Consider the following 12,554-nt stretch of genomic DNA (forward strand, 5'->3'; position numbering starts at 1 on the left):
GTAAACATATATTTCATTTATATTCCATCATTTTCATTTCCAACCCCGGGAATGGGATTCCTATTCCTTATTCCCAAATTATGTGGGACCCACACATTTTATTCCCATTCTCAAATTACATTTTGCCAAGTAAACATAGGTTTCATTCTTATTCCTTCATTCTCATTCCCCATTCCATGAAGTAAACACACCATTAAAGTAAAACATGACTATGAGGGCAATAGTTCGAGTCCCCATGACTCAAACTCCCTTAATTAAACATAATTATATGGAGATTATTTGCAAAGTTTTTCTCTCTTACGAAATGTGAGTGGAGTGGAGACACTCCTCCTCTGTGAGGGTTATTTGTCTGGGCACTTACTTCATAGAATTTAAAATGTAATAATATAAGTCTCAGTTTATATATCTAATTGTAAATATCAGTGTAATAATTTACTGTTATAACAGTTGTAAATATCTGTGTAATACAGTACCATGATGCTTAATCAGTTAAAAAAACTAAATTGAAAAAATTATATTCAAATTCAATTTCTTTTACCACTAGAATAAAAGTATATAAATTAAATTTAGCGAGAATTACAATGAAAACATATTTCATGTGGCAAAGATTATAACAAGCTTAAGACGTATAAATAAAAATGAATTTAAAAGACTATATTTCTCCCCCATGGCATAAAATGTTTTAAAAGTAAATTTAGTAAAACATACTGCTTACTATGAAAATGAATTTATATTTTTCATATTTTTAAATAATTTAATTTTTTTTAGTCGTGATATAAATTAACTTAATTTAAAAAAAATATAGATATAAATGTAAGATTGAACATATTTTATAATACTTGCACATCATTTAGTAGACAAATCATGTACCCATATAGTGAGTGCAATGTTACTCAAATAATTTAATTTAATTTAGAAATATAATTGTCATGCTTAAATTATATAAATGTAAGTATAACATAATACAACATTATTCAATATTACTTGCATTCAAATTGTAATTATCCATGTTATGTACCATTATGAATTTGATTAATGTTTAACAAAAAAATTATTATAGCAAAAAGGATTAAATAAAATAATTAATCTCACTTAAGATAGTATGAATTAATTTGCACAAGAGATTGATTATGAGTTTTATTTAAAAATATCAAATATAATATGCTTTATATTTTTGTAATATATGAATATTTTTTTAGAGGGTATACATAAAACATACTAATATTGGCCACTAATAATAACAACAACAACATTTGAGGGGTAACTACGATGTTTGGAATGATAATTATTTGATAGTTGGATAAATATTGTCCTCATTTTAGTAGGTAGGGATTTAAGTCCCCGAATGTGTATCGTGAGATCCTAGAATTGATTTCTTCTAAATATCTAGAAATAAATCGATTTCATTATATGTTTAGATACTCGGATTCTAATGTAATTAAAAGTTGATAAAATTATTTTGATAATTTTGTAAGCAAAATATCATTACATTTATTACATAATATTAAAAATAGTGCAATTAATAAATTAAAAATTATTTAATTAATATATAATTATTTCCATTTATTATATTTAAATAGTATTCTCATTAGTACATAAGTTACAGTTTTTAAAGCAAAATATCATTAAATTTATAATGCAATATTAAGAAAAATAATATAATTATTTTTATTTAAATATATTAGTCCAATTAATTTTATTTAATTATGTTTCTTTTAGGATATAAGTTAAATATATTAACTATATTTTCCATGAATAAAAAGAAAAAGGAAGTATTTTTTTGGTGTAAAGTTGAGGGGGTCTTTAATAATTTACTAGTTTGAATTGATTATCTTAATATTTCCTAAAACGAGGGAGTTCTATGATAGTTTCTTTTAACATTTGCCGCTTTACGCTATTAAAAGGAGGGTATCGGTGGCCGGTTACATCCGCATTATTAAAAAAACAATAAAGGCAGCTGCACGACATGCAGCACTGCATTACAGCCCGACCCCAACCTAACACATTTCCTCGAACTTATCGAAATTGATGACATGTTTTGACGAGCTCATTCCAAGAAGTCATAGATCCGGACAATTCATTAATTAGTCCTCTCTCTTTGAACCTCCACTGATTTACCAATAAAAATAATTAATTAAGCTGTTTAATTGCACCGCCAACGTCTGCATGGGATTAACATCAATTCTTATTCTCCTATATAACCTATGCAAAATGCTGCACAGTGCTCCCGAATTTGCAACTCTAGCAAGGAGCTAATAATATTGTTTCGATAATATCAGTAGCCTTCTTGTTTTTCCAGCTGCATCACTAACAACAACAAGCATCAATTAATGTCTTATTCCATGGAGAAAAATAATAATCTAGCAGCTCCCCCACATATTCAACTCCCTCCTGGTTTTAGATTCCACCCTTCTGATGAAGAGCTCATTGTTCATTATTTAACAAACAAAGTTGCTTCAATTCCTCTCCCAGCTTCAATCATCGCTGAAATTGATTTATACAAATATAACCCGTGGGATCTACCAAGTATGTATATCTCTGTGTATCTGTGCGCGCGTGCGTGTTTTGTTAATTAAGTATGCAATACACACACACACACACAAAGCCGCTATTTATTTTTTATCTTTCTAAGCAGGGAAAGCTTTGTTTGGAGAGGAAGAATGGTATTTTTTTCACTCCAAGAGACAGGAAGTATCCGAATGGGGCAAGGCCGAACAGGGCAGCTGCTTCGGGTTTTTGGAAGGCCACGGGGACTGATAAACCGATTCTTACTTCGTTTGGAACGAAGAGTATTGGAGTCAAGAAAGCTCTTGTGTTCTACGAAGGACGCCCTCCGAAAGGATACAAGACAGATTGGATCATGCATGAATACAGATTACCCGATACCATCGCTTGGACACCCAAGCGAAAAGGATCTATGAGGGTAAGCTCTAGCTAGCTGCAAAGTTTATATTTGTTATTATTTATATCAATGTCCATCATGTTGGGGAAAAATCAGGTTTTTAAAATTTTTATAAAACCTTTTAAGGACCGCTCTCATATAATATATAGGAATACGTAATTCAGAAATCGTACCTTGAAAATCTGAGTTGGCTTTTTCCGCTGAAGTGATTTAGGCTCCTAGATCACGATCCGCCACCACCACTCCTGTTAGATCACGATCCGTCACCACCACGCTTGTTAGATCACGAACTGTCTCCAATGATCTTCCAGGTTATGACTCAGGTTCGATCTGCACTTGACGTGTGGGCGCCTTTATCACTACCAAAGCAACTAGCACGAGAAAATTTTTCTCTCAACAATGGAGAGAAAAATCTTTTTCTCTGATCTGTATAAAAAGTGGCTTCTCTACCTTTCTTTAGGGAAAAATAAGCCTTATATATCTCCCTTTAGTGAAAACCCTATGCTCCAAATAATGCCCTAAATAAAACTCACGTTTATTTACTTTTTCAATAGGGGACCCACCTTGTAAAATAACATAAGGCCCCTTATACAAAAGCTAATTAAATGGAGCCTCCCACTAAATGATATATTTAGGCTTTTGACCCAAATCGCTAGTTATCTTACTTATTAGTCCAGTAGTGGTGCAGTCAATTAAATGAGCTAACCCGGGGATCATTTGGGAACATATAATAGTGGCTACAATAATTAGGCCTGTAATTAAACTAGCCCAATTATTTAATTCCAAATCTACTCCACTAAAAGATTGGAACTGACTTCCATAATTGTATGCTCGAATAATAATTCGTCCCAAGCCACATTGATTTCTTTACTGCACAATCCTTTGTACCACATCGTTAATTAAATTGATATCTCAACTGTCCAATCAATTTAATAACATCTTATTCCTTGATCCTTACTGGTTTTCTCTAATGATCATTTTCAACATACTAAATATGTTGACACACTCTGGCCAGAGAATTCTATGATCAAGTGCCGAAAACCCATCAAGAGATGTGTTGTACAAATTCTATATTGTTAATCCATAACTCCAATACTCATAATTGCTCCCACCAAGATACCGGGTAATCTTGACCACAAGAATGTGTCGTGCCCATTGGTAACTCAAATGGAATAACAATTACAATCATGAAATCATAATTAACTCAAGATTAAGATTACAGTAAAATCAACGCCTATGAGATTTAATAAGTCTGACAGTTATTACAAAGTTAATTAAATCTCATATGTGATCATGTTCAATGTAGTTGTACTACATTAATAAATTCATACATGATTAAGACAAATCATTCAATGAATTTATTACAGTCTATACCTAAATAAAGTGCCCAACTTTATTTATCAACTGCGAACTAAATTTATTTAATCATAAGATAACTTGTATTTATGTCTTCTGTGAATCCACATGGTGATCACATAAATACATATAATATGATTAAATGGACTTTAATACAAATATTAATGCAATTAAGATATTTGAATAAAATACCTCATTTATTTTATTAATCAGAAAAATTGTTTATTACAATTAAATAAACACATATGCTTTTAAAGAGCATATTTTCCCAACAATCTCCCACTAGCTCTCAAAGCATATTTGGCATCTCACGCATGCCCATGGAATCTAAGTGCAAGTTAAAAGGTTTCCCAGGCATGGCCTTAGTAAAAGGATCTGCCAAGTTTTGCTGTGACGCAATCTGAGTAACCTCCACATCACCTCTCTGCACTATATCCCTTATAAGATGATACTTCCTCTCAATATGTTTTTGTTTCTTGTGGTTCCTTGGTTCCTTAGATTGAGCTACCGCACCACTATTATCGCAAAATAGTTTCAGGGGTGCAGTTACAGCAGGTACCACCTCAAGATCTTGTAGGAACTTGCGGAGCCATACAGCTTCTTTTGCAGCTTCGGATGCAGCCACATATTCAGCTTCAGTTGTCCGGAAGTTGATTTTCTGGAATCCTTATCTGACATAAAGTCAGAATCAGTATAACCCACTGGAATGAGTTCATCACCAGAATACACAAGCATATAATTTTTAGTTCTTTTCAGATACTTCATTATATGCTTGACCGCAGTCCAGTGTTCAGGTCCAGGATTAGATTGATATCTACTAACCATCCCTACCGCAAAACAGATGTCTGGCCTAGTGCAAAGCATGGCATACATAAGACTTCCCACAGCTTCTGCATAGGGAACTTGTCTCATTCTCTCTATCTCTTCAGATGTTTTAGGTGATTGATCCTTAGAGAATGTAATTCCATGTCTGAATGGTAATAAACCAGTCTTGGAATTTTCCATGCTAAATCTAGCCAATATCTTATCGATATAGACCGCTTGAGACAAGACTAAAGTTTTATTCTTCCGGTCTCGTAATAATTTGATACCAAGAATATAACTTGCCTCTCCCAGGTCTTTCATATCAAATTGTTTTGCTAACCAACTCTTTATTGTAGTCAATATTCTTATATCGTTTCCAATTAGGAGAATATCGTCTACATAAAGAATTAGGAAGGCTACAGATTTTTCTTGAATTTTCTTGTACACACATGGTTCATCAATGTTCTGAATGAATCCAAGCGATTTTATCGCTTGATCAAATCTGATGTTCCATGACCGGGATGCTTGCTTCAATCCATAAATGGATCTCTGCAACTTACATACCATGTGTTCTTGGCCTCTTTGTATAAATCCATCTGGTTGCTGCATGTAGATGTTTTCTTCAAGATGCCCGTTGAGAAAGGCAGTCTTGACATCCATTTGCCAAATTTCATAATCTAGCACTGCAGCAATGGAGAGCAGAATCCTGATGGATTTAAGCATAGCAACCGGAGAAAAAGTTTCCTCATAATCGATTCCCTCTTTCTGAGTAAACCCTTTGGCTACTAATCTTGCTTTAAATGTTTCCACCCTTCCGTCTACTCCTCTTTTTCTCTTGTAGATCCACTTGCATCCTATAGGTTTTACCCCATTTGGTGTCTCTACAAGTTCCCAGACTTTATTGGAATACATAGATTCCATTTCTTGATTCATGGCCTTTTTCCAAAATTCAGCATCTCTATCTATTAGAGCTTCGTTGTAACTAGTGGGATCTTGTACATGTTCATCTGAGATAGCCGTATAGGTTTCTCCCAAAAGCATGTATCTCGCAGGTAACCTAGTTACCCTCCCACTACGACGAGGTTCTAAAAGTGATGGTTGTTCAGGGTTAATCCTGTGTTGATCATCTGGTTGTTGCTGTTCTTCCTGTTCTGTAACAGGCATTGAAAGCTGAGCATCGACCTGATCACCTGACAGTTCTTCAAGTATTACCTTACTCTTAGGTTTGAAGTTATTCATATAGTCTTCCTCAAGGGAAGTGAAATGTGTGCTCACGATCACTTTCCTATCTTGAGGACTATAAAATAAACCTCCCCTTGTTCCTTTGGGATACCCCACAAACATACAAACCTCAGAACGTGAATCCATTTTGTCTGCCTTTGGTTTCAGCACATGTGCTGGTGATCCCCAAATACGGACATGTCGTAAACTTGGTTTGCGACCTGACCATAATTCTATTGGGGTTTTAGGCACTGACTTAGATGGAACTAAGTTCAAAAGGTAAACTGCAGTTTCCAGTGCTAGTCCCCAAAAAGAGATTGGTAATGACGAATAACTAAGCATAGATCTCATCATATCCAAAAGAGTTCTATTTCTTCTTTCAGCTACCCCATTTTGTTGTGGTGTTCCCGGGGCAGTCAATTGAGATATAATCCCATTTTCAACCAGATACTCTTTGAAATCTCCTGAGAGAAATTCACCACCTCGATCAGATCGAAGTTTCTTTATGTTCTTATCTAATTGCTTTTCTGTCTTAGCCCTATACTCTTTGAATTTCTCAAGAGCTTCAGACTTATGACGCATCAGATAAACATAACCGTATCTTGAGTAATCATCAGTAAAAGTGATGAAATACTCATAACCTCCTCGAGCTTGTACATTGATTGGTCCACATACATCTGTATGTACCAATTCAAGTGGTACTGTTGCACGTACTCCTTTGGCCGAGAATAGCCTTTTGGTCATTTTCCCTTCTAAACAGGATTCACAGAGTGGCAATGATTCATTTTCTAATGGACCCAAGAGCCCATCTTTGATCATTCTCTGTATCCTATTTTGGTTTATATGACCCAAGCGTAAATGCCAGAGGTAACATTGGTTGGAAGAAATATTTCTTTTCTTAGATAAATGTGTATGCTCATCATTATTTATCACTGTGTCATGCATAGAATGGATCATTGGACTTAAATGATATAAATTATCTTCCAATGTACCAGAACAAATAAGTCTCTTATTATGAAAAATAGAAACAGAGGATCCAAAATTTACAGTGTACCCTTGCTTTGACAAACAAGCTACTGAAATTAAATTCCTCTTAATGTCTGGAACATAAAGACAATTATTCAAAACTAAAGTCTCATTATTAAAAGATAATAAAACAGATCCAGTCTTTATTGCTGACACGAACTGTCCTGTCCCTAACTGCAGCTTGACGCTTCCTTCACTTATTTTCCTGGTTTCCTGAAACCAATAAAGTGAATTACAAATATGATTAGTTGCTCCTGAATCCAACACCCAAGTGTCAATAGGATTCTGAACTAAACAGGCCTCAATTACAAAAAGATTTCCCATACCTGATTTCACAATCTTAGGGCAATCCTTTTTCCAGTGACCTTTCTGTCCACACTTGAAGCATTTGCCTTTCGGCTTGCCATCTTGCTTGGTAGACGGTCTCTTTTTCCCAGCTTTCTTCTTACCTTTGCCTTTCGGTTTAGGCCCAGAAGATGAACCTTTTTCAGTAATATTTATGCTTCCTAGAGATTCCTCAGCACGATAGATCTCTTCAGCAGAATGGAGTTCGTTCATCAATTCAGTTAAGGTCATGTTTCTTTTGTTCATATTATAATTGACCTTAAACTCCTTGAATGTTTCTGGCAGAGATTCTAGCACCATGTCAATCTTTGAGTTATCATCGATTTGTGCTCCCTGAATCTCAGCCTCATTCAAATAGTCCATCATTTTGAGGACATGATCACGAACTCTTGTGCCCTTCCCCATTTTACTGTTCATAATTCCTTTCAGCGCTGCTTGTCTCGCAGAGCGAGTACTCTGCCCGAACATCTGTTGGAGACTATCCATTATTTCAGTGGCAGTCTCCAAGTTCTGATGTTTGGTCTGCAGAATATTAGAAATCGAGGCTAGAATGTAGCACTTTGCCATTTCATTGGCCTTTTGCCATTTCTCATAAAGCCTCCTCTGATTTCTATGAGCATCATCCGTTGGAACTGGGGGCATGGCTGGGTTAAGACATATTTATAATTTTCAGCAGTCAGGACAATGAATAGATTTCTTTTCCAATCTATGTAGTTTTCTCCAGTGAGTTTGTTTTGACTCAGAATAATAGTAAGTGGGCTTAGGGAAGACATTTTCTGAAAAATAAAACATCCATGCATAAATAATTTGAAATAATATTCACAATAAATGACAAAAATGCATAAAACCATAAATGCATTTTAATTTATTGTAACGATAATCTAGTTCCGCTTTGACAAGCTATCCGGTGGGGAAGTCATGTCTATACTTACTAGACCCAATTACCCATTGGATTATTTACTTTCATGTAGAGACATGATAAATAATTATCGTTATCTTTTTGGGCCTAAATTTGTTAACAGAGCTTCGTTGGGAAGGTTAATAACAAATTTCAGTTGAGTGTATAACCACTGTTTCAATCTACGTATTTTTCATATCAATAGTCACCGTTGGGGTGAACAATCGATTGAAAAATATTTCAATTTTATCTTTGAAGAAGTTCATCAAATAAAATATCTAACCTCCGAAGGGAGCATCACCGTATCATGAAGTCGAGGTATATATATAATTTTATTATTGAACTAACAATGGAACCCGTGGGAAAATTATCTTGAATTTTCCCTCTCCCACTCAATATTTTAAAATTGGTTTTTCCTTTTTAAAACATACATATTGTTAATTGCATGCTTCCTATAATATTATCTAGATGATATCAAATATTATTAAGCATGTACAAATTTCAAACAATATAATGAGATTCATTATTAATGAATGACATGTAACATTATGCATAGAGTGGCACTACCTATTCTATATGACATGTTATCATGGCATGTTATCATCCAAAACATAACATATAGAAAAACAATTAAATAATCTTAATTCATGGCTTTCCTAATAATGAAAAATACATTAACTCTAAGCCTAATCTTCATTGGGCTTCTTGTCAATATCCATCTTCCATAATCTTGTTTTTGTTAATGGACTAGGGGAAATTGGGCTTTTTAATTTATAATTGGTCCAATTTTTAATTTTAAAAAGAAATAAATAAATAGATATTTTTATTTTTATTTTTATTATTAAAATAAAACTTTTGGACCAAAAATAAATTTAATGTATTTAATTTTGTCTATGCATTTTTAATCCATTAAGCCCAATTGAAATTGGGCCTAAAACTAGGATTAATTAAGCCCAAAACTATGTTTGGACTTAAATGCAAAAAATTAAAATTTTCTGCCCACAAGAAACAAATATGAAACTATAGGGACCTCCATGGTAAAAACCATGGAACCCTAAAATCACATTTTTCTTTTCCTCTTCTTCCCCAGCCGCCACCAGCAGAAACGGCCACTGTTCAGGCCAATCTCACCGGACAGCCGCTATCAACGTCGAGTTTGCCGTCGCCGATACGCTAGAAACAAACTAACCTTGCGCGCGCTGCTTGCTGGAACGCACGCTGCTTCTGCGCACGCTGCTGCTGCGTGTGCAGCGCGCGCCGCTTGCTGCGCGCAGCGCGCGCTGCTGGCAGCGTGCTGCAGCTGCCAGCCACTGCGCACACAGCGCGCTTGCCGCGCGCATGCGGCAACTGCTGGGCGTGCAGCTACCCAGGCGAGCCGCGCGCGCTGCTGCCCTCGCTAGCCGCGCGCGCTGCTGTTGCTCGTGGCTGCTGGCAGCATGCTTCTGAAATTTTCGGCCTCTGTTTCCTCTGATCTGACATCCGTGATTATTTTCCGTTGATTTACAAATTTCCTAGGCCAATTTTTGGCTTACAAAAATTCTATAACAGAAAAAAAAAAATCAAGAGGGAAACATGGTGATAATAAACCACCCCTCTTGTTACAGATCCAAACGAAAAATACAGTAGAACATCTAACCATGAATTAAGACAAACCATAAACATGCTTTATTCATATATTAAACAAATAATATATATCTGAATAAAATGTGCCACTCTAATACATAAATTTCAAGAATGATTTCATACAATATTCTTATATATTAATATGAGATTGCTCTGATACCAATTGTTGGGGAAAAATCAGGTTTTTAAAATTTTTATAAAACCTTTTAAAGACCGCTCTCATATAATATATAGGAATACGTAATTCAGAAATCGTACCTTGAAAATCTGAGTTGGCTTTTTCCGCTGAAGTGATTTAGGCTCCTAGATCACGATCCGCCACCACCACTCCTGTTAGATCACGATCCGTCACCACCACGCTTGTTAGATCACGAACTGTCTCCAATGATCTTCCAGGTTATGACTCAGGTTCGATCTGCACTTGACGTGTGGGCGCCTTTATCACTACCAAAGCAACTAGCACGAGAAAATTTTTCTCTCAACAATGGAGAGAAAAATCTTTTTCTCTGATCTGTATAAAAAGTGGCTTCTCTACCTTTCTTTAGGGAAAAATAAGCCTTATATATCTCCCTTTAGTGAAAACCCTATGCTCCAAATAATGCCCTAAATAAAACTCACGTTTATTTACTTTTTCAATAGGGGACCCACCTTGTAAAATAACATAAGGCCCCTTATACAAAAGCTAATTAAATGGAGCCTCCCACTAAATGATATATTTAGGCTTTTGACCCAAATCGCTAGTTATCTTACTTATTAGTCCAGTAGTGGTGCAGTCAATTAAATGAGCTAACCCGGGGATCATTTGGGAACATATAATAGTGGCTACAATAATTAGGCCTGTAATTAAACTAGCCCAATTATTTAATTCCAAATCTACTCCACTAAAAGATTGGAACTGACTTCCATAATTGTATGCTCGAATAATAATTCGTCCCAAGCCACATTGATTTCTTTACTGCACAATCCTTTGTACCACATCGTTAATTAAATTGATATCTCAACTGTCCAATCAATTTAATAACATCTTATTCCTTGATCCTTACTGGTTTTCTCTAATGATCATTTTCAACATACTAAATATGTTGACACACTCTGGCCAGAGAATTCTATGATCAAGTGCCGAAAACCCATCAAGAGATGTGTTGTACAAATTCTATATTGTTAATCCATAACTCCAATACTCATAATTGCTCCCACCAAGATACCGGGTAATCTTGACCACAAGAATGTGTCGTGCCCATTGGTAACTCAAATGGAATAACAATTACAATCATGAAATCATAATTAACTCAAGATTAAGATTACAGTAAAATCAACGCCTATGAGATTTAATAAGTCTGACAGTTATTACAAAGTTAATTAAATCTCATATGTGATCATGTTCAATGTAGTTGTACTACATTAATAAATTCATACATGATTAAGACAAATCATTCAATGAATTTATTACAGTCTATACCTAAATAAAGTGCCCAACTTTATTTATCAACTGCGAACTAAATTTATTTAATCATAAGATAACTTGTATTTATGTCTTCTGTGAATCCACATGGTGATCACATAAATACATATAATATGATTAAATGGACTTTAATACAAATATTAATGCAATTAAGATATTTGAATAAAATACCTCATTTATTTTATTAATCAGAAAAATTGTTTATTACAATTAAATAAACACATATGCTTTTAAAGAGCATATTTTCCCAACACATCATCTTATTAGGGTTAATACTGAAACATGCATCTATTATTCATGTTGCAGTTGGATGATTGGGTGCTGTGTCGAGTGAGGCAAAAGAGCATCAACTACAGGAAAGCGTGGGATGATCGAAATGGTTATAGCTATGAAGCAGCGCCCGGTTTTATCTCAAAAGTGAATGAGTTGAAGCATATGAATAATACAAACCCTAATGTTGAGATGGTGAAAAGTTATTTATACAATGATTGCTCCATGTTACCTTATATCTTTGCTTCTCGAGATTTTACTAGCTGCTGCATCGATACAGACTCGAACATAAGCTTTCAAGGCGGTGATAAATCTTGTCTTGCAGCTCATGATGAAGATAGCTTGTTCAACCCACTGAAAAGAATTAAGCTTATGGAGAAAAATCAGCAAGACGATTGTGTTCCGCCGGGCAAAAAAATTAAAGAGGGATATGTTCATAAGGAGGAAGAAATTATATTATCTGTGAGTAATGAAAGCACTGGGGAAACGAACATTTACGAAACAGATCATTCTGAGGGTAACAATTTCAGTCATGATCATCATCAATGGAGTCATACCATGCAATATCATCAAGAGCTCAATAACTTGGTTTTCACAGGAAAGTGACTCGAATGAATCATGCATCAATTACAAAATAATACGACATT

General features: G+C 34.8%; 1 pseudogene; it reads left to right on the plus strand.

The window, feature by feature from the left end:
- The first annotated feature begins 2,342 nt into the window (after nt 1–2,342).
- Nucleotides 2,343–12,513, plus strand: LOC102625175 (NAC transcription factor 29-like; annotated as a pseudogene).
- The last annotated feature ends 41 nt before the right edge of the window (nt 12,514–12,554 follow it).

This window comes from Citrus sinensis, chromosome 6 (genome assembly GCF_022201045.2).
Source record: "Citrus sinensis cultivar Valencia sweet orange chromosome 6, DVS_A1.0, whole genome shotgun sequence".
NCBI classification, from domain to species: Eukaryota; Viridiplantae; Streptophyta; class Magnoliopsida; order Sapindales; family Rutaceae; genus Citrus; species Citrus sinensis.